Source organism: Bos indicus x Bos taurus, chromosome 24 (genome assembly GCF_003369695.1).
Source record: "Bos indicus x Bos taurus breed Angus x Brahman F1 hybrid chromosome 24, Bos_hybrid_MaternalHap_v2.0, whole genome shotgun sequence".
NCBI classification, from domain to species: Eukaryota; Metazoa; Chordata; class Mammalia; order Artiodactyla; family Bovidae; genus Bos; species Bos indicus x Bos taurus.
Genome location: NC_040099.1, coordinates 43,516,844 through 43,542,175, shown reverse-complemented (window position 1 = coordinate 43,542,175; position 25,332 = coordinate 43,516,844). Strand labels below are relative to the sequence as shown.

General features: G+C 45.1%; 1 protein-coding gene across 7 annotated transcripts in view; it reads right to left on the bottom strand.

Annotated features, from left to right (window-relative positions):
• Nucleotides 1–25,332, bottom strand: part of LDLRAD4 (low density lipoprotein receptor class A domain containing 4) — a 172,541-nt gene that overhangs the window by 101,894 nt on the left and 45,315 nt on the right. The window contains exon 1 of one of the 7 annotated variants that reach the window (XM_027526192.1): nt 10,896–11,119. The exons of the other annotated variants lie outside the window; for them this stretch is intronic. The gene's annotated coding sequence lies outside the window, so the exon portion shown is untranslated. Of the gene's footprint in view, nt 1–10,895; nt 11,120–25,332 lie in introns of those variants that run through there. 7 annotated transcript variants of the gene reach the window in all.

Genomic DNA, 25,332 nt, shown 5'->3' with positions numbered 1-25,332 from the left:
CAAGACAATGGTGAGAATTATTTAATGCATTTCCTGGTCCACACTCACAGGTGGAATAAGACGGGGACGAACGAAAACTGAATACAAATCCAAGTCCATTCTGTCTAGGTAAGAAAGCTTCCAGCAAGAGAAATATCTCAGAGCTTGGGGACTCCAGGGTCCACAGCCACCCCAAGGGCCTCCTTGCCACTCCAGACTCTGGCTACCCACCTCTGAAGCCTCAGGAATGGGTTCGGTGAATTTATTCTTGGCCAGGGTCGGGGGTGGGGGTGGTGGCAGCTACCTACTTACATCCCTTAAGCAGGTCTCTTCTTCCCCACAGACTCCATGGCACACATGCCCATGATTCACTGCTCCAATCACCATGTTTTCTGCTAGTAAACCCACTGTACTACATACGCTAGCACACACCACTGGCTGCAAAGCCTGCCTTACACATAAAAAAAAAAGGGGAGTTCCAAAGGACCTGGGCAGTCAGCAATCTGGTGTTCTGAAGGCTTGTTGACTCATTACTATCTCTTATGGCCTGATGGAAATACACAAAGAAAAGTCAGTGGAGCGTGCTTTCTCAAGCCAGTGACCCAAGACGCCATGAAGCGCATCTAGCAAAGGGATCAGCTCTGCGGGTCACACAGAGCCAATCTGTGCCCGACCTGGCAGAGGTCTGCTGACTGGATGCAGAGTCACAGGCTTCTGACGGGAAGTCAAACAGCTGGTTTCACGGTCATCCCCGTAACATGCAGCCAACATGCTGAGCTACAGCCCAGGCAGTTCTGAGGTGCGCCGAGCCTACGGGACTACTAGAGAACTCTAGCTGATGACACCTTCCCAACAAATGTGTGACTTTTCATGTTAATTTTTAAAAAACAGTTAAGTCATTTTTATTTCTCATACACACGTGCATATTATTCTAAGGTTAACAGCCATATCACCAAACTGTTAAAGTTTTAAACTAAATTATTCGGCATGATATAACTATAAAAACAACTACTTAAAACTTACAAAAACACAACTCACAGTCCCTTGCTAACTCTAATACATAGAACATTTCACTGCTGCTGCTACTGCTAAGTCATTTCAGTCGTGTCCGACTCTGTGCAACCCCACAGACGGCAGCCCACCAGGCCTCACTGTCCCTGGGATTCTCCAGGCAAGAACACTGGAGTGGGTTGCCATTTCCTCCTCCAATGCATGAAAGTGAAAAGTGAAAGTGAAGTCGCCCAGTCATGTCCGACTCTTAGCAACCCCATGGACTGAAGCCTACCAGGCTCCTCCATCTATGGGATTTTCCAGGCAAGAATACTGGAGTGGGTTGCCATTGCCTTCTCCTAGAACATTTCACTGACTCAGGTCAAAACAGTCTCCTTTAAAATGTCTCTTTAGACAAATCACTTGGCAATGGAGAAATCCCAAGCCATTGGAAAATGCAACAAAACCACCATAAATCATACCAAGACATTTTCCCTCCAGCCCCACCTCTCAAACTCATTACCAAGAAGACAAGAAGGTATTGCTTCTTCACCTGAAAACAGACGTCTAAACACTGACTTTGGGCTGAATTTCTTCTGGCCACATTACTAAGATATCAGTTTAGTTCAGTTCAGTTCAGTCGCTCAGTCGTGTTTGACTCTTTGCGACCCCATGAATCGCAGCACGCCAGGCCTCCCTGTCCATCACCAACTCCCAGAGTTCACCCAGACTCACATCCATCAAGTCAGTGATGCCATCCAGCCATCTCATCCTCTGTCGTCCCCTTCTCCTCCTGCCCCCAATCCCTCCCAGCATCAGAGTCTTTTCCAGAGAGTCAACTCTTCACATCAGGTGGCCAAAGTACTGAAGTTTCAGCTTTAGCATCATTCCTTCCAAAGAAATCCCAGGGCTGATCTCCTTCAGAATGGACTGATTGGATCTCCTTGCAGTCCAAGGGACTCTCAAGAGTCTTCTCCAACACCACAGTTCAAAAGCATCAATATTTCGGCACTCAGCCTTCTTCACAGTCCAACTCTCACATCCATACATGACCACAGGAAAAACCATAGCCTTGACTAGATGAACCTTTGTTGGCAAACTAATGTCTCTGCTTTTGAATATGCTATCTAGGTTGGTCATAACTTTCCTTCCAAGGAGTAAGCATCTTTTAATTTCATGGCTGCAGTCACCATCTGCAGTGATTTTGGAGCCCCCAAAAATAGAGTCTGCCACTGTTTCCACTGTTTCCCCATCTATTTCCCATGAAGTGATGGGACCGGATGCCATGATCTTCGTTTTCTGAATGTTGAGCTTTAAGCCAACTTTTTCACTCTCCACTTTCACTTTCATCAAGAGGCTTTTTAGTTCCTCTTCACTCTCTGCCATAAGGGTGGTGTCATCTGCATATCTGAGGTTACTGATATTTCTCCCGACAATCTTGATTCTAGCTTGTGTTTCTTCCAGTCCAGCGTTTCTCATGACGTACTCTGCATAGAAGTTAAATAAGCAGGGTGACAATATACAGCCTTGACGTACTCCTTTTCCTATTTGGAACCAGTCTGTTGTTCCATGTCCAGTTCTAACTGTTGCTTCCTGACCTGCATACAGATTTCTCAAGAGGCAGGTCAGGTGCTAAGGTATAGGTGGAGATCAATGGAAAGACATTTTTTGTTGCATTTAGTTCATAATAAAACAATGATTTCTCATGCTTTCTGATTTCTATGATATAAAAACTGGGGGAAAAAAAACTCTCCTGAACCAACACACTCAAATATGGAGGAAGGAGAAGAGCACGCCACCCCAGCATGCAGCTGGGTTGAGAACACGGCCATGCAGACTGGCATGAAACCGTCACAAACTGTCACTGTCCTCAACATCCTTGTGGTTTACAAGAGGAAACATTTCAAAGAAAACAACTGTGAACAATTAAAAAGCAGCACATCAAGAGGTGCAAAATGTTCCTGTTCAAATGAAATGTACACAGGAGTGCCAAGGAGACTAACGTCATGTTCCCCAACAGGGAGGAAGGCAGTCCTTTATTTTTTTTTTTTGGAAGGCAGTCCTTTAAACAGCTATTTACCTCAGGGAAATCGGTGTCACTCAGCTATGCAAACACCCCAAACTTGCACTCTTGACACAGGAAAAAAACAGCTCAAGGTCAAGTCTGAGTGGTCCTGGCAGCCCACGTCCATCCCCTTTTCACTGCTCAGCTGAGGCCCGGGGAAATCAGCATGCTGTCTGCTAGCTGGCTCTTTGTGGCACAGTCAGAATCAGGAATAACTGACTCCAGCGTCTGCTGCCAGGCTAGCAGAGCATCCTAACCCCAACAGACTGGCCAGATCTCACTCACTGACTCACATGGGCCTCTGTGCAAATAAGGACACACAAAGTTTTGTAAGCTTGTCCTTCCAAAGACCAGAGGTAGTGTGAAATGAACCAAATAACAGATCCCTTCCAGTAGCCCCAAAATTATATAAAGCATGCAGCCCTCTTTAGCCCTCGGTCCTCAAAACTCCTTCCATATGTAGATCAAGTCCCACAGCTGAATGCAAAGCAGACCACCTCCCTCCTATTCTTAACCAAGTTAGTAAAAAGATCACAGACAAAGAACTAAAAACACACAAACAGAATTTTGTGTTATATTATTACCATGTTTTTCAAGCTCCAGGATTAAATAGTCTAAAACAGGTCTTTTAAGACACACACAAAGCAATGGAGGCTTAAGCGTTTCGCCAGTGGTTTTATGATTATGATTATTTGAGATCTGTCATTCGTATAAACATAAGAGGAAAATTATCCAGTGTTATTTTAACCTTGAAATCACTTTCTTAACAATGCTGTCCTACAGTTCCTCTAGGTACACAGCTATTCCTATGGACTTTTATCTTCAGGTCAGCCAGGGTAGCCTGCATGACTCCCTCTGGGCAGGCCTGGAGCACTTCCTTCACCACCAGGTTAACCCACCGCCTTCCCTAAGAGGGTGACAAGGAAACCAGAGGCACTGCCAAGTGGTCACTGTGCCAACAGGGTCAGCTTTTGACCTCCAGAAAGGTGATTTTGAAATCCTCCCTGAGAAAACTGTAATTACCAACTGAAAACAGCATTCCGTTCAGCATGGTTTGCATTTTTGAGGATGACACTGGAGTCAAAGTCGCCTCTGCTGGCCAAAGCAAGGGGTGCCCCTATAACCAGGAAGAGCAACAAGATCTGAGGGACATCAGATGGTCCTGCCACCACCACCACTCTGCCCAGCGCTGCCACCAGGACACACAGGCACCTCTCCCATGAAGGATGCCTCTGCAGGCCAAGTTATCACCCACTGCCCCACGCTGACAAGACTGGAGTGGGCCCCTGGGCAGCCCCTTGTCAGGGGGACAGAATCTTATCTGTGTCTGAATCCCACCCATCACAGGTCCTGGCATAGAGGAGGCACCTCATAAACTGACTCAACAGTAAACTGAACAGATGAAGGAAAGATTCTGAAATGTAAATAGAAAAGGTCATGTGGACCCCTGGCTTACCCCAAAAATATAGTCCTAGCTTTTCATCTGTTCTCATCTTTACAACAGCCCTCCAGTAGGCACTGTTCTCCACATTTTGTGGAGCAGGGACCCAGATTTAGTGAGTTAAATAAATTATCTAAGGCCTCAGTAATGCTACCAGTAGAGCACAAATGTGAATTTATGTATTTCTAGTTCCAAAACCTTTCCAACATACCAAATCATCTTCTTAATAAAAGTTTGCCTCTCTAAAGCTTCCCAAGTAAATCAAAAGAATAAGCAAAAGTAAATATGCTAAGTTCAGAATTTAAAAATATTTCTCATACTGTCCACTATAAATAATACAAACCAAAAAACGTCAAAAGACAAAACTAAATGGATTCAAACAGTGACTGAAGCCCCGAAACTCTGGCCCCCTGAGGAAGGGCTCAGGTCCAGGTGAATGAAGAGGAGGTGTCGGCGGGTGAGGAGGAAAAGCACACAGCCCTCCCCCCAAGGAAGGGTTTACCACTGTTCCATGTCATGCCAGGGCCTCTCTGAAGGAACTGTGTCTTCTACTTATATATTTTTTCTGACCAGATCTATCACCGCACTGTACATACCACAAAGGTTCAAAACCAGCTGGATTAGAATTAGCAAGTAAATAAACAAATAGTGAACTCTGTAAGTAAACTGAATAAAGTAAAAGCAAGAAAGAACTGAGGTGCTCCTTGGTAACAGAAAGCGTTATGCTTCTCTGGGGTTATTGGGAGCAAACACAGTCCTGTGCCTCCCTCTGCTCTGCCTGCAAGCCCAAGCAGACATGCCAGCAACTCCTCTTGGTTCTGACAGAAAAGAAATAGGTAAGGCCAGCAACGCAAACCACAAGGCCAGGCATCTTGGCCATTCATCCAGTGACGAGTGCTGACGCATTATTTGGTGATCCTTTCGTCCCTCCAATGATTGTCTGAAGTTTGGTAATGGGATGCTTTGAAGTAGGTGTACCCTTGGAGTGAAGGCCACGACAAAGGGCAATGATCCCCTCAAATTCACTCCTGGGTGTCCTCATTAATCTCAAGTAGAAACTATTTTTTTTAAACTCGATGTTTGGCAGTCAGTTGGAGGTGGGTCACATGGGAATTGTACATCTCACCAGAAGGTCCAAGGACAGCTCTGTGAGCATTTATAGAGCAGTTCAAAGCACGGGCACTCTTCCAAGAACAGCCTCCACAGGTCAGCCTTTCCTTCCAACAGTGTCTGTGAGGCAGGAACTTTGCCTGCAACCCACAGCCAGGCTTCTGGAAGTGCTCTGGCAAAGCTCTCAGCACCCTCCTAAGTTCCAAACAGGACAAGTCTCATCAGGTCCCCACCATGTGCCCTCTCAGAAAGTATGTTATGTGCTAATACCACTGCCCGGCCCTCCATGTCCCATCTTCCTCTGACCATCCACGGCTCTGACACCCTCACCAGCACCTCTTCTTCCACTGGAGAAATGCTACCTGGAGAGAGGGAAGAAGGGAGTGCAAGGAGGAGGAAGCAGGAGAAGATGGACCATGGGTTCACTCGCTACACCCCGATAACTGCACCACACATTCAACCATGTACAGATTTCCTTTTGACTGTCCTATGGTAGAATTCAGGGCCCAACAATGAGAAACAACCTTTATCACTGTATCTGCTTAAATGATACCCAGTTAAAACAGCCGCAGGCTAACAGACAACTACAACAAGAGCCTCACTACAACTGACACGACAGCGTCCAGGACAGGCCGGCAGGAAGCCAGGAGTATAGGCTGAGTCCTCAACAGATCATTCTTCAGAAAGGCGGGCACCAGACCAACCGGTGTTTGTCACTCTTAAAATATAATCATCTCAAAATCCACCTCTCCCACATCACTCCCTGAGTCCCTCAGACCTACTCTCATCCCATCTTCCAAGTCCCAGAAAATGCTTACTCCACAAAGACGGATCCCACATAAAACCGTATAACTGGTCAAGATCTAAACAGTTTTCTGACTGACCCTATAGCTAAGGAAAGAAGAGAAGTGAAAGACGAGGAAGACTGGAAAAAATATACCCAAATGAACACAGGCTTCCAGGGAATCGCAAGGAGAGATAAGAAGGCCTTCCCAAAAAGAACAGACCAAAGAAACAGAGGAAAACAATAGAGTGGGAAAGACTAGAGATCTCTTCAAGAAAATTGAAGATATTGAGGGAACATTTCATGCAAGGATGGACACAATAAAGAAGAGAAATAGTAAGGACCTAACAGAAGCAGAAGAGATTAAGAAAACATGTCAATAATACACAAAACTAAATAAAAAAAGGTCTTAATGACCCGGATGACAACCATAGTGTAGTCACTCAACGAGAGCCAGACATCCCGGAGTATGAAGTCAAGTGGGCCTTGTGAGGCATTACTACAAACAAAGCTAGGAGAGGTGACAGAATTCCAGCTGAGCTATTTCAAATCCTAAAAGATGATGCTGTGAAAGTATTGCACTCAATATGCCAGCAAATTTGGAAAACTCAGCAGTGGCCAAAGGACTGGAAAAGGTCAGTTTTCATTCCAATCCCCAAGAAGAGCAGTGTCAAAAAAATGTTCAAACTACAGTACAATTGGCCTCATTTCACATGTTTGCAAGGTCATGCTCAAAATCCTTCAAGCTAGTCTTCAGTAGTATGTGAACTGAGAACTTCTAGATGTACAAGTTGGGTTTAGAAAAGGCAGAGGTAAACTAAAGATCAAAACTGCCAATATTTGTTGAATCATGGAGAAAGCAAGGGAATTCCAGAAAAATATCTACTTCTGATTCATTGCCTAAGCTAAAGCTTTCAACTGTGTGTTGGTCGCTCAGTCATGTCTGACTCTTCATAATCCCATGGACTGTATCCCGCCAAGGATTCTTCAGGCGAGAATACTGGAATGGGTTGCCATTTCCTTCTCCAGGTGATCTTCCCAACCCAGGGATCAAACCCAGGTATCATGCACTGCAGGCAGATTCTTTACCATCAGAGCCACCAAGGAAGCTCTTGGATCACAACAAATTGTGGAAAATTCTTAAAGAGATGGGAGTACCAGACCACCTTACCTGTCTCCTGAGAAACCTGTACGTGGGTGAAGAAGCAATAGTTAGAATTGGACCCTAAACAACGGCCTGGTTCAAAATTAGGAAAGGAGTACGTCAAAGCTATATACTCTCACCCTGCTTGTTTAACTTCTATGCAGAGTATATTATGTGAAATGCTGGGCTGAATTACTCACAGGCTGGAATCAAGATTGCAGGGAGAAACACCAAATACCTCAAATATGCAGATGAGACCACTAATGACAGAAAGTGAAGAGGAACTAAAGAGCCTCTTGATGAAGGTGAAACAGGAGAGTGAAAAAGCTCACTTAAAACTCAACATTCAAAAACTAAGCATCCGGTCCCATCACTTCAGGGCAAACAGATGGGGAAAAAATGGAAACAGAGACAGACTTTATTTCCTTGGGCTCCAAAATCACTGAGAACGATGATGACAGCCAGGAAATTAAAAGACACTTGCTCCTTGGAAGAAAAGCTGTGACAAACCTAGACAACGTATTAAAAAGCAGAGGCATCACTTTGCCAACAAAGGTCCATATAGTCAAAGTCATAGTTTTTTCAGCACTCATGTATGGATGTGAGAGCTGGACCATAAATAAGTCTGAGTGCTGAAGAACTGATGCTTTTGAATTGTGCTGCTAGAGAAGACTCTTGAGAGTCCCTTGGATTGCAAAGAGATCCAACCAGTCAATCCTAAAGGAAATCAGTCCTGAATATTCATTGGAAGGACTGTTGCTGAAGCTGTAGCTGCAATACTTTGGCCACCTGATGAGAAGAGCTGACTCACTGGAAAAGACCCTGATGGTAGGAAAGACTGAGGGCAAAAGGAGAAGGGGACGATAGAGAATGAGATGGTTAGACAGCATCACCCACTCAATGGACATGAGTTTGAGCAAACTCCAGGAGATAGTGGAGGACATAGGAGCCTGGCACGCTACAGTCCATGGGGTCACAGAGAGTCAGACACAACTTAGCAACTGAACAATAACAACAACATCATCAAAGTAAGAGTGCTGAGAGCCTGCTGGAGATGGGGTGCTATGTCCTATGGGCCTCATCCCCACAAACCAGCTTCCAAGTCCTCAGTAAACTCACACAGAGAAAAATAAAATTATAAGTAACAAATACAAAAGACTTGGCACATCTAAAAATTAAGGGCAAGAAAACTGAAACCAGAATGCACATATAATAACCTACTAGGAATTGGATTATCATGGACAAGGCAGCCTCTCCCAGCATTCTGAGGCCCTGGAGCCACATTCAGAGCCCACTTCCCAGCAGAGCTCGATGTCTGCCCACTGATATGGCCCGTGCACACCAGGACACATGGCAGGGCAAGGCCAGTCACTCAGAGGCCTCCAGGTCAGTACACCAACAAGCTTAACCCACCAGACTGAGAGCATATCTGCTCCAGGTGGCAACTATAGTATCTTTCCAATTATGGGAGCTGGAAAAATGCAGTAAGGATCTCTTATTATATTAAATAAAGTGAAGCAGAGCGGACAAAAGCAAAGTATACAGGAAACAAAAGGCAAATACAACTCGAATAACCTGTGTTACTTGGGGGAAACTAATAGACTCTCTAAAACCAGTTAATTCTAAACAATAGAGTGGTTCTACAGCCGTGGTGTCAATTCCTTCCAAACAAGAACACAAAATCCAGAAGCCACAAAAGAAAAGACTGATAATATAATCACATAAACATTAAAACCTTCAGCCTGGTAAAAATCAAAGTTTAAAGACAAATGACAAAAATTTGGAAACAGTAGGTACAAGCTTTATCACAAAATCTACTTCTCAAACATGTAAAATGCTCCTAGAAATTCAAGAGAGAAAAAAAAAAGTGCAACAGTCTACATACACAGAGAGCACTAAAACTCATATGAAAGATACACAATCTCACTCATAACAATAGAAATATAAATTAAAACTACATTTAGATACCATTTTCCACCTACCAGCTTGGTAAGCTCCAAAACCGCGTGGCGACACGGTCTATTCCTGAGGATGTGGGGAACAGGCACCCTAACCTAGGGCTGGTGCCACCCTCACGGAGGGCGACAGGCAGTGTCAGCCAAAACCACAAATGCACGTGCTCTTTGACTTGACAACTCCAGTTCTGGGGACTTATCCTGAAGGCACACTTTGCACGCAATTCAATACAATGAAATTAAGCCACATGTTCATCAATAGAGAAATGAATCAATAAATGACAGAGCACCTATTAAATGGGACACGAGACAGCTGTAAACAGGAGAGGAGGGGAGAGAAGGAGGTTTTTTGTGTGCTCATGTGAAGGATCTCCAAACCACGTCAAATATAAAAAGCAGAAAATGGGGGTGACACCTTCTAGACACACAGAGGTGGTGGTGGTTAACACATTTTCAAGTCCTTCAAGTGAATGAAATGATTCTAGAAAGACACACAATAAATTAATGACCGTGATTTTAAGACGGGACAGGTACAGAGTGGACAGGGTAGGCTTCTGAGTCAATACTTTTTGACACCTCATTTTATTTTTGAACCATGGGATGATACTGTCTAATGAAAACTATAATAATAATAATAGTTTTTAACCTCCGTATCAGCTGCAGCTTAGACGACCCTGTCTCCCACATCGTTTACACCCCTCCTCTTCAGGCGACCCTTAATATCCCCTCACAGTTGGTTTGCCAGTCCTCTACCCTCAAGTCTGTTTCCATGACAAGAAGTTTCAGAAAACATAAATTATTCTTGGATATCATACTTTGAAACTAAGAAGGAATACTTTTTCCTAAGTGTGCACCAGGCAAACCTGAAAGGGCGGAACCCTCTTGGGTTACTGACCTCCTTATACCAAGGGGCTCTGGGAGACACCCACTTCCCAACCCCTCCCCATCACTCTCCCTAGTGCTCCAGCCCACAGCCTGCACTGTGCCAGACCTCCGGGATATCTCAGACCAGGTGCTGTGGAAGCTGCCCACAGCCCTGGTGGGAGAACCTCTGCATTGGGGTCCACAATGAGCATCTGGATACAGGTGCCTACATTTCCACTCCCATAGTACAGAACTGCACCCAAACCCTTTCAACTGTTCACCTTCACCTAAAAACCCAGAAACAACTCTTACTGCTGACAACACGTTCAGGCCATAGTTTTTGCACAACTACCTGGCCTCTGTACAATCTAAGTTAGCTCTTCTTACCACCGTATCTTACAGAACTAGGACCATTTTAATTCTTTTACTATTAGAGTCCAGCGCCCATATAACGAAACCCTTTTATTAAGAGATGCACAGAACAATACATGTGCATTCCTTTCACAAGAGAATAATCTGCAACAAGTTCAATGATGAAGCCTCTTAAATCTGCCCCCAATTACCTGTTCTCCTCCTGGAAAATCAGGTAGCATCAAACCATCCTGAAGCAGTTGCTTCTAGCGCTTTTCTTGGAAAGTCAACACCACCCCAGCAAGCCGTCACTTCCCTCCACAGGGCTGCTGGAAATGAGTCCCCAGGTTTGGCAAACTACAGCTCCAGAAAACCATTAATTTCGCGATGCCATTCTGGAGATCGCCACAAAATCATATTTCCAAATGAAATAAACCCAGTCTCCCAAACTGGGCTGCTTTGGAACAAGGAAACAAACAGCCGGAGACGGCAATGAATTACAAATGGCATGCTAATTACCAGTTACTTCCAGAAATAGCTGAAGACTGCAGGATTTTTGCTGTTGTTGTTAAAATAACTACAGCCTTTATTCTAGGGCTGGGCAAAAGCATCTGATTTAGTCAAATGCTTCAGCTTCTCAACATAATCACATTTATATGTTCTTATCTGAAAGGGGGAGTAGGTGGAGACAAACCTTGGGATCTGGGGGCATGGATCCCCAGAGACAGCGGTGGGGGATCACCAAGCCCACTGCCAGTGTGGCTGATGGAGGGGGACCCTCCCATTTGCCCTCTAGTGGATAAAGGAGGGGCCAGGGAGGCCAAGTTTCCACACAGCATCTCAGCACCTTCACCATTTACTCCACGGCAGGTGGATAAGCAGCAACTGTGCCTGGCAAGTTTTAGAGTTTAGACTCCTTCCTTCAAGAAACTCACAATCTGTTGAAAAGAGGAGAAAGGGCACGAGTACAACAGAAACATGGTCATTCTGTCCACCGCCCTTTGGTTCACTAAGGACAAAACACACACCTCCCCAACACGAGTTCAGCTCCAGGGATACACACCTCACCCCAGATCCCCGTTTGTGCTGTGGATGCAGAGCCTACCAGGTTTAACTGCAGAATTTGGGGTCTGAGCCCTGTGTAGAGACTAACCCACCACCCCCTACCCATGCCCCAAACCTTCTGCCACCTCATTACCCCTCTAAATACGTCCCATCCTCCCACCCCTGCTCTCAAATTCCAGAATGTTCCAGAAGGAAGTCTCCCTCAAGGTCACCTGGTCTAGCAAAAGCTCCCCCAGGCTTAGCGGAGTTGAATGGAGACAGTTCTTGGGTCAAACGCGTTTAAGGAGATTCTGGGTTAAACAACACTACTGTTTTCTCGGCTGCCAAACTTCTCAGAGCTTCTAGTATGCTAAAGGTACATTAAGAATCTCCAAGAAGGGGGTTTGACAGGCAACACTTACAAATCTGATGGACTAGAAATCTTTTCTCCTGCCCCCTCCTGAGACCAGACTCCTCTGAGTGCCACACTCTGGGCTCTGCCACCTTCTCTACTGTCTGGCAAACGTCTGGCTGAGTACCCACTCCAGTCAGGCACACAGTCTGGCTGCTGAGGACACAAAAATGGAGAAGATATGGAGGCCTCCAGGTGCTCGCTGTGAGACTCTGGGGAGTGAGCTGCTCTAAGCCATGCGGCTAATTACTGGATGGTCTCCGAGCTCCAACTAGCGGCCAGCTCCTAGTTCACCACACCCGTGCACACCCAGCTCTGACTGGAAGAGGTGTTCAGCTGTGGTGTGATCAGATGGAGTTCTCCAGAGAGACTCCAGCAGCCAAGATCCTCCGTTAAAACAGGACACACGGCATCTGCTTCACTTATTTGAACAACCCTGCTTAGCGTCACTACGACAAGAGAATCCTAGGGTACAGTGGTTGATAACAAAAAGATTAAATCATGGTACCAAATTCAAACCTGCTATCACTTGAGCTTTCACCTCCTGGCCAGTTCTCAAATACGTGCACCAAAACTAAGCAGAGATGGTCCTAGGCACCTTCACTGGGACAGGTCTGGAGGGAGCTGACCACAGCAGGCAGCAGCCACCCAGGACAGGGCCCGGCCCCTGCATCACGGCCCTGTCTCTAGATGGTGCTAGTGGCTGACTCCAGAGACAAGTCCTCAGGACAAAAAGCCATCGGAGCAGAGCTGCCCCTCTGGCTCCCAGGTCCCCACCAAAACCACGAGCCCCACCTCGAGAAGCTGGGCAGGCAAGGAAGGGTGCCAGCATGGCAAGAGAAGCACCAGTCTGCCTTCTACACCCCAAAAAGCCCCACCCGGAAGAAGGCACCTGCTGGCTCTCCTGAGACAAGCCAGGGCCTGAAGCCAGGCCTTGGGAGGGCAGAATTCCTCCAGAGCAGCCAGACAGGCTGCCACCAGCTGTTCCTGTTTCCATGCACTCCGGCAAGGCAGGCACCTCTCTCCAGACATAGCCAGCCACTTGAGCATGGAGGCACCAGGTGAACATAGGCAGGCAGTCTTTCAACCCACCCCTCCCAGGGGAACACCACCCCCTAGGACCCAGAGGCACCGGACTTTCCTTTGTTTCTACACCATTCACTGGGACCCTAAAACATAGAGACATCACCGACAGCATCCACCGGAGTTCGTAAGTTGTAATGTCTCATTGGAATTCACTTGTAATTATCACATCAGCCTGGCCTCTGGAGTAAAAACTGAAAGTGGTACCACAGAGGGCTTTAGTCTCAAATCCAGGTCTGATACAAGAGTGCTCTAGTCCCTGTCCTACACACCTCGGACCATGAAGTCAGTTATGGGGCCTTTCTCTTCCTCTGAAGCATGGAGGTTTTGAGGGACAGCTGCCACTTAACTTGATGATGAAAGAAACAGGTGTTCTAAAACCAAAATTCTGAAGAAAAAAATTTTAATGTTTTTGCCTTAAGATATCAAACAGGCACACCCTAATCATGAAAGCTCCACAACTTCTACTGAAATGTGTTTAACTTCCAGCAAGAGGATCTGGCCCAGCATTCCTCTCCCACAGCCATACACACACCCCTCCACACCCACGGCAGGAGTACAGTACGTGATGAGGGCGACTTGGATGTTCTCACACTCACTGCAGTGGGTTTGGAAAACTAATTTCACTTTTCTAAGGAAATCAGGCTCCACCTTTTTTTAAGCTACAAACCACTTAAAATGCCAACATGCTATATAAAATCATCACTCTAAGCATTTCATCCTAGAATTTGAGAAGGAAATTCCCCCCAGAATTTCAAGAACAGTGTAATTTGGGACAACACATGTTCATATCACATGTGACTGGCCAGCGTGTGCCCCAGCCAGGCCTCAACACAGTGTTTGGCAGCAGCAAGAGGGACCCACAGCTCAGCAGCGAGTCCCCAGGAGGGGACTGGCACTGCTCTGAACATCACACGGTTTTGTCTAAGCTCCCCAGAACTTCTCCCAGAGTTTACATGATGCCAGCTTCCTGTTAACAAATACTGCAAGTCTTGTCTGTAAAAGCTAAGCCACTCCTGCACTACCTCATCCGGGGACCAGAGGCCCCTCCTCCCAAACAGGAGCAGGAGGTGCCCCTCCACAGTGACCAGGCTCCCCATGGCTATGCCAGGCCTCTGGCACCACAGTGCCCTGTGCGGCCCATTGCATGCCTGCTCCAGGGAGCCCTCCTGGTCAGCATCTATAAATAGGATAGGTCCCACTCTAGTTCCAGGTTCCAAATCCTGACCCCACACCATACATCTTCTTATCTGAGCAATCAAGGAAAAGCTTGTCCATCACTTTGGACACAGCAGACAGGCCTGGTAAAGACCTGACACCAGACTTGAAGTTCAGGCACCAACATGCGGCTCAGGAGCTCAGGAAACTACGTGTCGGTAACTAGAACACGTACTTCCTTTCAATCTGGCCCCCGTGTTTACCGGGGCTGACTCATCTCAGTCCTCCACAGGATGCTAGAGAAAAAGCTGGATGACTTCCACAGGCTATAAAACACCAAAGGACATAGCACCCCCTGCTCCTCAACACAGGTCAGCAAAGCAAAGGCCCCTCCAAAATGCAGAGATCCTCAGGGCCCCAAGTCACTCAGTCCCAACTCCCTGTGTGAACATTCTCTATGGCCAGCCACAGGAAGTAGGGACTCATCTTATAAAGAAGGTGGTCATTTCCTTTCTCATCAGGCAGCAAAAAACACATGCAAAGGGAGGACATTAAGCAGTGAAAGGCACACCCTGACAGGCCACAAAGGCCAGGCACTTCCTGTACAACTCCTCTCCACTTTACAAGAATCCTCTGTGAGTTCAAGGTTTGCCTCATTCTGCAGATGGAGAAACTGAAATGCAAAATGAAGGGACCTGCCCAAGGTCACGGAACTAGGAACTGACAGGCCACATAATCCAACCCAGGTACTTCTGCCTCCAAAGACCATGAACTCTTCTCAAGGCCATGATTATGACCTTGTAGAAAGCATGTATTACAGACTCTGAAATATTAAAAAACTGAAATGTGCAAAAATGAAAATAGTGGTTATGTGACAATAATGAAATAATGGCCCTTATATGAATAATGGCCCAATAATGAAATCCGCCCTTTCCTTTGTATCTAAATTTTCTTGCTTTTATTATTTTAAATGTTAAAAAGATAAAATGCTGTTTACAAATAAAAACTATGTGTTTATGAGTGAAAGGGTATTTTCCATTAATTATATTATGATTTCCTAAGAAAACAAAGCAGGACCTGTCACTAGTCAGCGCCACTCCCAGACAGACACATGGAGGCAAAAACTCTAGCCTCTATGCTTACAGGTCACTTCTGGACCAGAGCCTGGACTTGCTGGAACAAGACTTTCCAGAGCTCCCACTCCCTGTTTCATGCAAGCTGAGCTTTAAGAATTCCAAAGTTTCGTTTTGAGACCATCCTGCTAAGTGAAAGTAACTGACTGCATCCTATTACTGCCATAATGAACTGGGGCAGGCCACCTTCACCACAGCACAACGCCCCTCCTCCCGCTCCCCCCACTGTGAGCTGAATCGCAGGGTTGGCAAGGTGCGGTGTGGTGCGGGGGGGGGGGGGGGGGGGGGGGGGGGGGGGGGGGGCGGGGGGACAGCCCCTCAGGGACACCAGGAGCCCTGGACTGGGAGGAGAGAGCTGTGTCTGCTCCTCCCTCAAGACTGGTGGCTACAAGACCCTGCAGTCACTCAGCCTCTCTAGGATTCAGGTTTTCTTCTTTATACAATGTAAAAAGTGAAATCAGTGGCCTTCACAGTTACTTGAAGTTCTAAAACTGACTTTTTTTTTTTTTTTTCTGCCTTTGTCAGCGTGTGTAGTGCTCAGTCTTTCACACAAACATAAATTAAACTCTTTCTGTACAATCATGAGAAGCACACATACCAAAGTATATATTAGAGTTCACTCCTACTGGGTAAGTCTTTCAGCCTCATAGAAATTCACATATTAGAAAACAAAAACAAAAAAAAAAACAACAGTGGCTATGCCCTTTGTTTCCGATATTCAAGAACAGGTATCACCTGAAACACAACACAAAGACTGTTAACACACCTGGAAGTCAGCGCAGCCCGCTCCCAATGCACTAAGCAGACAGGGCCAACCCCTTCCAGGTGCCAGCTGATCCTTTAAATTCATTCTACGTCTACAGGTATGAGCTCACATACAGGCCATCTGGACAGGGGAAGCTGTGTTTCAGGTTAAGTAAAATCCAGTTACAGGCGGCCCTGTACCCACACCCGGGATTCACAGGAGGGGCTGGTTTTCCTGGGTCGGGCTTGGGCACCTTGGTGGAGATGAGTCTACAGAGGGTCAAACTCCAGATTTCCCCAGCCACCAGGTCCACCACAGCTTTCCAGGATGTTGGGCATACCACACAAGGTCATGTGTGCTGAGGGCAGGGAGAGTAAACGTGTTGAGCTCCTACAGAGTCCAGATGCCAGGGGGCTTTACTACTCCTGATGTGTCTGCTAGAGCCACTTCCCCTAAAAAGCGCTGGTGTTGGATTCGTCAGTTGCAGACCAAGATGGCACAGCTCATTTAAGGGAAGAAGGGTTCACCTATGAGTCAAATGCTTGATTTTTACTGTGCTTGATTACTACAATATATAGTGTTTTTATGCATGTCCCTAAAATCTGACCCTCTAGTTACCAAAATGCTCTTTGTTCTTAAGCATTTTCTACTAACTAATCAACAAATCTGACAGAATTCACTTTTTTAAAAAAATTAATTTATTTGGTTGTGCTGGGTCTTCATTGCTCCGTAGGCTTTCCTCTAGTTGCGGTGAGTGGCGGCTACTCTCCAGTTGTGGTACGTGGGCTTCTCACCGTGGCGGCTTCTCCCGTTTCCGAACATGGGCTCTAGGGTGCCCGGCCACGGTAGTTGCAGCTCCCAGGCTCTAGAAAGCAGGCTCAGCAGCTGTGGCACACAAGCTCAGCTGCTCCAAGGCATGTGGGATCTTCCCAGATCAGGGATCAAATCCATGTCTCCTGAATCGGAAGGCAGATTCTTTACCACTGAGCCACGAGGAAAGCCCCAGAATTCACTTCTATACCCTGTTGAGAGTACTGACTATCTCACGGCTATTTCATAAGACCAAACTAAAAAGATTACACATATTTTTACTGAACAACAGGCTGGCAGGCAAATAAGAAGGCAGGCTGTTCTTATATCAATTATGGTAAAAAGTGTGCAACCAGAATTTTCCTAGCAATCATTAAAAATAGCATTTTCACCTGGCCCAGTAACACGCTTCATCCACATCTTCCAGTGCCGGACAAGGTCTGCAAGGGCACAGGCTGCAGTGACGGCGCTCATTTCCAGTTCACTCCATCGCTTCATAAGGTTCTGACCTTAGGCAAGTCACTAAGGTCTCTGACTTCCATTTCCTTATTTGTAATGGAAGTTTTTGAATATATGCAATTGCTGTGGTCACTCATTTCTAAAGAAAAAGACTTAACTTCCTCTCGAGTTAATAACACTACCACAGACATCCTTCTGATGACAAAAATCTCTTGCTAAGTATTCAGATTGAGTGATTATTTTTTTAAGAGGAGACCATTTGTCGTAATTATTTCCTATTTAAGCCATTTCTGGTCTAGTCCTGATGTGCTCCCAGCTGACAGCCTCAAAATGACAGTCACCTTGACCAACATCAGCCCTTTCAGGATGGGCCGAAACTAGCGTTTAACATGTATATTCCTCAGCCTACTATACAAAATGAAATAGCCAGAGGTTAAAAGGAGAGCCACTAGGACAAATCTGTAATTAAAACCTCAGAAATAATTCAGCATGAACTGAGAAAGAGCTAGCACTGAACTTGTACTAAAGGACTCTGCCAGCCCCCAGTCTGTGGGCCTGACTCCTCCAAGATCCCTAAGGAGGATGGAACAAGCTTCAAACAGTGCCATTTACATATGATTTTCCGGGACTGAAAGCAAGGTAAAATGCAATATTTTAAAAAAGTTTAAAAGCAAATTTTAAAAATGGCTTCAAAGGGTGATCAGGACAAATGACAATGACTAATAAAATATCTACTTCTGCTTTATTGACTATGCCAAAGCCTTTGACTGTGTGAACCACAACAAACTGTGGAAAATTCTGAAAGAGATGGGAATACCAGACACCTGACCTGCCTCTTGAGAAATCTGTTTGCAGGTCAGGAAGCAACAGTTAGAACTGGACATGGAACAACAGACTGCTTCCAAATAGGAAAAGGAGTACGTCAAGGCTGTACATTGTCATCTTGCTTATTATACAGAGTATTACTTATATGTAGAGTACATCATGAGAAACGCTGGGGTGGGGGATTATGAAGCACAGCTGGAATCAAGATTGCTGAGAGAAATATCAATAACCTCAGATAAGCAGATGACACCACCCTTATGGAAGAAAGTGAAGAGGAACTAAAGAGCCTCTTGATGAAGGTAAAAGAGGAGAGTGAAAAAGCTGGCTTAAAGCTCAACATTCAAAAAACTGAGATCATGGCATTCAATCCCATTACTTCATGGCAAACAGATGGAGAAGCAATGAAACAGTGACAGACTTGATTTTCTTGGGCTCCAAAACCTCTGCAAATGGTGACTGCAGCCATGAAATTAAAAGATGCTTTCTTCTTGGAAGACAAGCTATGACCAATCTAGACAGCATATTAAAAAGCAGAGACATTACTTTGCTGACAAAGTAAAGGTCCATCTAGTCAAAGCTATGGTTTTTTCAGTAGTCATGTATGGATGTGAGAGTTGGACCATAAAGAAAGCTGAGTGCTGAAGAATTGATGCTTTTGAACTGTGGTGTTGGAGAAGACTCTTGAGAGTCCCTTGGACTGCAAGGAAATCCAACCAGTCCATCCTAAAGGAAATCAGTCCTGAATATTCATTGGAAGGACTGATATTGAAGCTGAAACTCCAATACTTTGGCCACCTGATGCAAAGAGCTGACTCATTGGAAAAGACCATGATGCTGGGAAAGAATGAAGGCAGGAGGAAAAGGGGATGACAGAGGATGAGATGGTTGGACAGCATCACTGACTCAATGGACATGAGTTTGAGTAAACTCCGGGAGTTGGCGATGGACAGGGAGGCCTGGCGGGCTGCAGTTCATGGGGTCAAAAAAAGTCAGTCACGACTGATTGACTGAACTGAATGAGGTAATACTGACACCTGAAAATTCACTTGCAATGTGAAAAAAATGAAGAAGGAAGGTGACATTCATCTAAAACTTCTTAGTGAAGCAGTCACTTTTTAAAAGAAAAAATATCCTAAAGTTATGATTTAATCTGAAAGTGAACCAAAAGATAATTGTACTCCCATTTCTTCTTCTGTAACACAATGAGGGACTGGTGTGAAACAGTATTCCAATCATGCTGAGCATTTGCACAACTTCTGCATGAGTAGTTCTCTTCACATATCTAAATGTATTTAATTTCTATATCTCTTCGGAGATGGAGGAGAGGAAACATAAGCCATAGAACACCACACTCAAACTACTGCTGATTGAGACATAATACGCACACGCACCAACACACAGGATCAGCTACGGTTTGTCCACGTGGCAAGAGCCTCCCAGCAGCAACCTAGACATTTCTAGATGCTAAACATGTTTTATAACTCAAGTTTCCATCATCTATACTCATCTCAAGCCATATGATCCCCTGAGGGGTTGGCAAAAGCAACAGGAAAAGACTATGCGTCATAGAATCTCATACACACAGAGAACACATCCAGGGATAATGTCAGCAGTCAACCCCCAGGTCACTTTGTTCACACCCAACATTGCTGTTACCGTTTGCCATATCTTGTGAAATGCCTAAGACGCAAGCCAAGCAAAACATTAGGCTTCAGAAATGCCTTATTATTCCTCCATCCACTCCATCATCCAGTGCCCTGAGGCCAGGAAACTTCTGAACTTCACCGCACTTCCTTGTCTCTAGTTGAGCCCTTAATGGAACACAACAAATACATGAGGACTGTCGGAACTAAAACACCCAACGTCGAGCACTTCTTTTGTGGTAGCCTAGAAGGGAAAATTTTGTTTTACTGAACATTTTCCAAAATTTTATCTCACTGGCTAAGAAGTACCCTAATCAGTTAGGCCAACAGACTTTGGGGCAATATTTCCCTGGTAAACAGGAAATACCCTATGACATTGCCTCTCCTTGGGACACCGCGTCCACCTCAAGCCTAACAAACACAGTGTTCAAAAATAAAACCATAAGCTTAAGGATGCAAGAGAGGGACTTCCCTGGTGGTACAAGGGCTAAGAGTCTGTCCTCCCAATGCACTGGGCCAGGTTCCATCGCTGGTCAGGGAACTAGATCCCACACGCCACAGCCGAAGATTTTGTGCACTGCAATGAAGATCAAAGATCCCACATGCCACCATTAAGACATGGCATGGCCAGATAATCAAAATAAACTTTTTAAAAAAAAGAATGGAAGAGAAAATTACATTGGTCATGAGATGACACATTTTTATTCCTCAGAAACACTGCTTTGTTAAAATTCAGGATTCTTAAACCACATTTACACTGAACGTGGTGCTCACTGCTCCCAGGAATCCTAAGATATGAGCTACTGAGGTCTGGAACAGAGCAGCTGTGACTGAGACTAGGCCAGTCTGCCGGGTCTGCCCTGGGAGAACAAAGGCTGGACCTAAGGTGAGGTGACAGGTGCCAAGGCCCCACAGATATGAGCCAGGTCCCGACAGCTCCCTCCACTCGCGCGCCCAAGCAAGTCCACACCTGCCCGAGTCACAACCTATCCAACCACTTCGCTCCATCTATAAAGGCCTTTGCCATGACTAATCAAGTTCTCAGGAATATTTGTTGAGTGAATGAACGAGTGAACGAATTAAAAAAATGAAAAAACCAACAACTAATTTTGCTTTTGAATGCCCCTCCTGGTGGCAGAGGTGCTTTGCTGCTGACAGTACTGTTCATCGTTCTGTTTCCTGGAGCACGTGAGACTGAGCCTGAGTCGAGAGGTGTGAGGACACCTGTGAACACAAACTGGCTGGGAGAGGAGGAGGAGCACGAATGTTCACGCCACTGCTCACACACACTCTCTGGAGGAATCCAAAGTCCATCCAGGCTTGATACACAGTCCACTGCCTAGAAACTGAGAAAATACCTCAGAGTTTAGTTAGCCTCAGGAAACTAAAATCCCTGTGTGGATGGACTCTCAGGGGCCGAGGTACAAGCAAGGCCTCTGATGTGCCCACTGGTGCTGGCATTGACAGTCGTTATGCAGATCATTTCATTTTTGTGGTCTACTGTAACTTCTTAAAATACATACACCATTTGACTTCAACTTCATTTTCTATCTCACTAAGTGTTTTGCTGCTGCCCATGAATAAGCAGATGCTGAGATAGGAGAACACAGACTATAAACACAATCAGGTTAATGAAGAGGTTGCTGCTATAAATTCTCTAGGGAAACGGGACCCATAGGACACACACAGAGAAAGGAGAAAGATTTATTATGAGGAACTGGTTCCACAATTATGAAGAAGTCCCTCGATCTGCCGTCTGCAAACTGCAGACCCAGGGAAGCTAGGATTGTCAAAGGCTTGAGAAGAGGCAGAGTCGAAGACCTGAGAACCATTAATGTCAATGCCAGCCCAGAGCAGGATATCACACCTGAAGCAGGCAGGCAGGAAGCAGAGGGGCGAGATTCCCCCTTCCTCTCCCTTCTGCTCTCTGCAGGCCTTCAATGGACTGGACGACGTCCACCCACAGCAGGGCGGCCATCTACTAAGTCTGACTCATCTGGAAACACTCTCACAGACACATCCAGAAATATTTAACGTGGGCACCCCTTGGCCCAGTCACACTGACTACAAGCTAAACACGTTAAGCACTTCAAGTATTAACACTTTTCTATGGAGTTCTCCATAAAAGAAGAAGAAAGGACCCCAGCTCCTCTAACTGTGAGGATCATGGGACTAAGGCTGCTGAGAATCATGAGGAAACAAACTCATGCGGTTTGATGATCAGTGGAAGAAATGGACGCCTCCATCCTAACTGTCAGGACCTCACTCACTCCTACAGCCACACGCAGTGACGAGGACTCCCCTGGGGCACAGTCCCACCCAGTGCATGAGCCCATCACGTCCACCAGTGCATAAGAACCACACGACTGGACACACACAGGGCCAAAAGCCAGTCTTGTGGTCCTAAACTGAACACACAGAATGTCGCAGTGGCTCGCCCAGAAGAGGCTGGACCTCCACCATGACCCCAACACTCTCATAAAAGGTTAGACAGAGGGTGTTTCTTCCTGAGGTGACATGAAGCCTGTTCTTGAGCACGATTCTTCACCCTGAGAAGCTCAAGCACCCAACTTCATAAGGAAGAGTTTTCATCTTGTGGTTGAAAGCCATCCGTTCTTTCTGTAACTATCTCTGCAGCCATTCCGGTGGCTCAGGACTGGGTAGGTCTGCAGGTGAACAGCACTCTCCAGGACAGAGACAGATGGAGCCCAGATGGTTTCACCTCATCTGTCTTTCCCTTTGCAAAGTGTTACAGTGGACGACTAACAAATCTCAATCCTGGTCTACTTATGCTTTCTCCACTGACAACTCAAGTTCCCAAAAGACGGAGTCAATGTTTTTCATTCAACTGTAAATCAAAGATAACATTCCTGAAGAGGGTTTGAAGTAAGTGATTAGGGAACTAGACAAATAACAGAACTAAGTCTTACATACACTTACACATTTATGAATCCTTGAACAGTTCGATGTGCTGCAACCTATGATCCCTCTAACACTGTAAGAGTCCTCACAGACACCAGGGCACATCTCAGGTCCTCTCCCATCCTCAGTTTACCCATCATATGACAGGGACAAAGGAGAAAGTGAACAGAATGTGATTTTTTGTGGCTGTGCTGTGTCTTCATTGTGGTGAGTGGGCTCTCCAATTGCCCCTCAGTATGGGGATCTTAGTTCCCCAACCAGGGATCCAACTGTATCCCCTGCTTCCAGGGAAGTCCCAACAGGATATAATTTAAGTCCCTATGAGAAGTTATCAATATGCACTCTGGAATGGACTTCCTTTATATATACAATATATATTATAGCGCAAGCTCAGAGTATATTTAAAGGAACTGCTAAACAGTTCAGGTGATGGGACCCTCACCATAATGCGGAAAACACCAGGCAGCACAGCATCCTGAACTGTCGCAAAGCAGAACAGAGTCCAAGTTCCTCATGAGGGCTGATTGCCCCCACCTGCCAAAATGCCGAAGTGGTGGCTGCTGTTTTCCAGCGTTTCAGTTCTTCTGCCAAATCTCCATACTTGTTCACTTTTTCCTAGCTGGTGTCTTAAATGCTTCTAAGCAGGACAGTTATGTCAGTGAGTCTTAGTGCTTTGTTACTGTCACCATGGTTGCCAGAAGTGTTATTATGACCTTCAATTCACCTTGTAGCAATGGTTTCTAAAGCATTTTTCATGTGCAGTCACAGTACTGACTGATTCCTTTATGGATCCTTTTTTTAGATTATTAAAACTGTTACTATTTCTGCAATATTTTAGTGTGAAATAGACAAAGTTGTATAACGGATCCTACTAGCATCAATTAAACTTTCCTCTGCTGTAAACTCAAGACAGTTTTAGTGTAAACAATGCTAATATGGATGGCCACATAAATCTTTCCATTTCAACAAACCCTTGTCCTTTAAACAGATATGGAGTAGACCTTTATTGATGTGATTTCGGCTAATGACAGAGATGGTTTAAAAAAAATCTTTTTAGTCATCGGAAATTGAGGTCAGGGTACTTGTCCATTTTATTCTGCACTATATTCTACTTACATACAATTGAGGAATTGTAAAACTCAGTATGTTTCATCTATAAAAAATTCGAATTGCTACAGAAGTAAATCTTCACTTCAAAATGTGAGAGAAATATAAACTGATCATTATTCCCTTTCTACTCCCTTCATGGAACAGAGTAAACATTTTGGAGATTACAGTGATAGTAACTAGTCATTTATCTGATGGTTTCTTGGTCTGTATTAGATTTTCTAAAAACTCAACTGATTAAACTGATATTAGCTATACAGGTACATTTTTTCTTAGTCTCTCTGCCTCCTTTGATACAGGTTTTTACCATTTTCTCTGCATTGAATCAATGACATCGGTATTACTTAATTGATCTTCTTTGAATTTTTCTTAACTGCAAGAGGTTTATATTAATTACTAGCATTTTCTCTGAAATAAATATTCAATCATCTGATTTTAACCCGGAGTTAAGTCCACTCCTCATAATACACATTTCTCAGTTTCACATGAGATCAAAATGAAAACAGTAATAAGAATTTGGGTGCCCCTTCCACAGTGTGATGGCAGATGGTGCAGAAAATTTAAGAGCTCACTCAATAAAGTCAAGTCTTCATAGCCGGGACATGAGACAAGCAAGTAACAAGCATTCTTCTTTATTCAAAAGACATCCCCACTCCCTCACCCACCTTCCAAAGATAAGCAAGGGTTCCTTTCTCACATCTTTGTTTATCAGACCCAACCCAGGAGATACAGAACACAAGCCCCATTTTATCCTTACCTTTGGTAGCACGTTAATAAAGTATGTTCATTAAAACGCATTTGTGAAAGAAGAGTTACTGCAACGTTTCTGAGTATTCTCAATTTCTAATGTTAGAACATCATCAGTGAAGTCTTTCCAATTACATTTAGAGATGAGGTGAGTTTCTTCTTCCTCCAGCTTTACTGAGTTCTCATTGACAAATGGGGTGAAATTCTTAAAAGTACTTCTGAGTAGTTTTAGGGGATTTTGAAACTAGGAGTTCACTGGCCAAAATCATCCAAATTGAAGGCTGATGATACTGTGCACTGTCTCGGGTGATTTCTGAGATGATCTATACAAGAGTAACTGTGAGTTGGAACAGGCCTAAGGCATCCAGGTATAGACAGGAAATACTAGGAATAATGGGAATGCCAAGGGGACAGTCTCTAAGGCTGTGTGACTATGACTAGCTAAAATGATACACAGCACTAAATGTTAAAGCTCGATGTCTGTTTTCTGACAGTTCATGAGAAACAGACAAAAACCTGACAACAGAATCGACCTTCATCACTGTAACAATACAAAGCAAG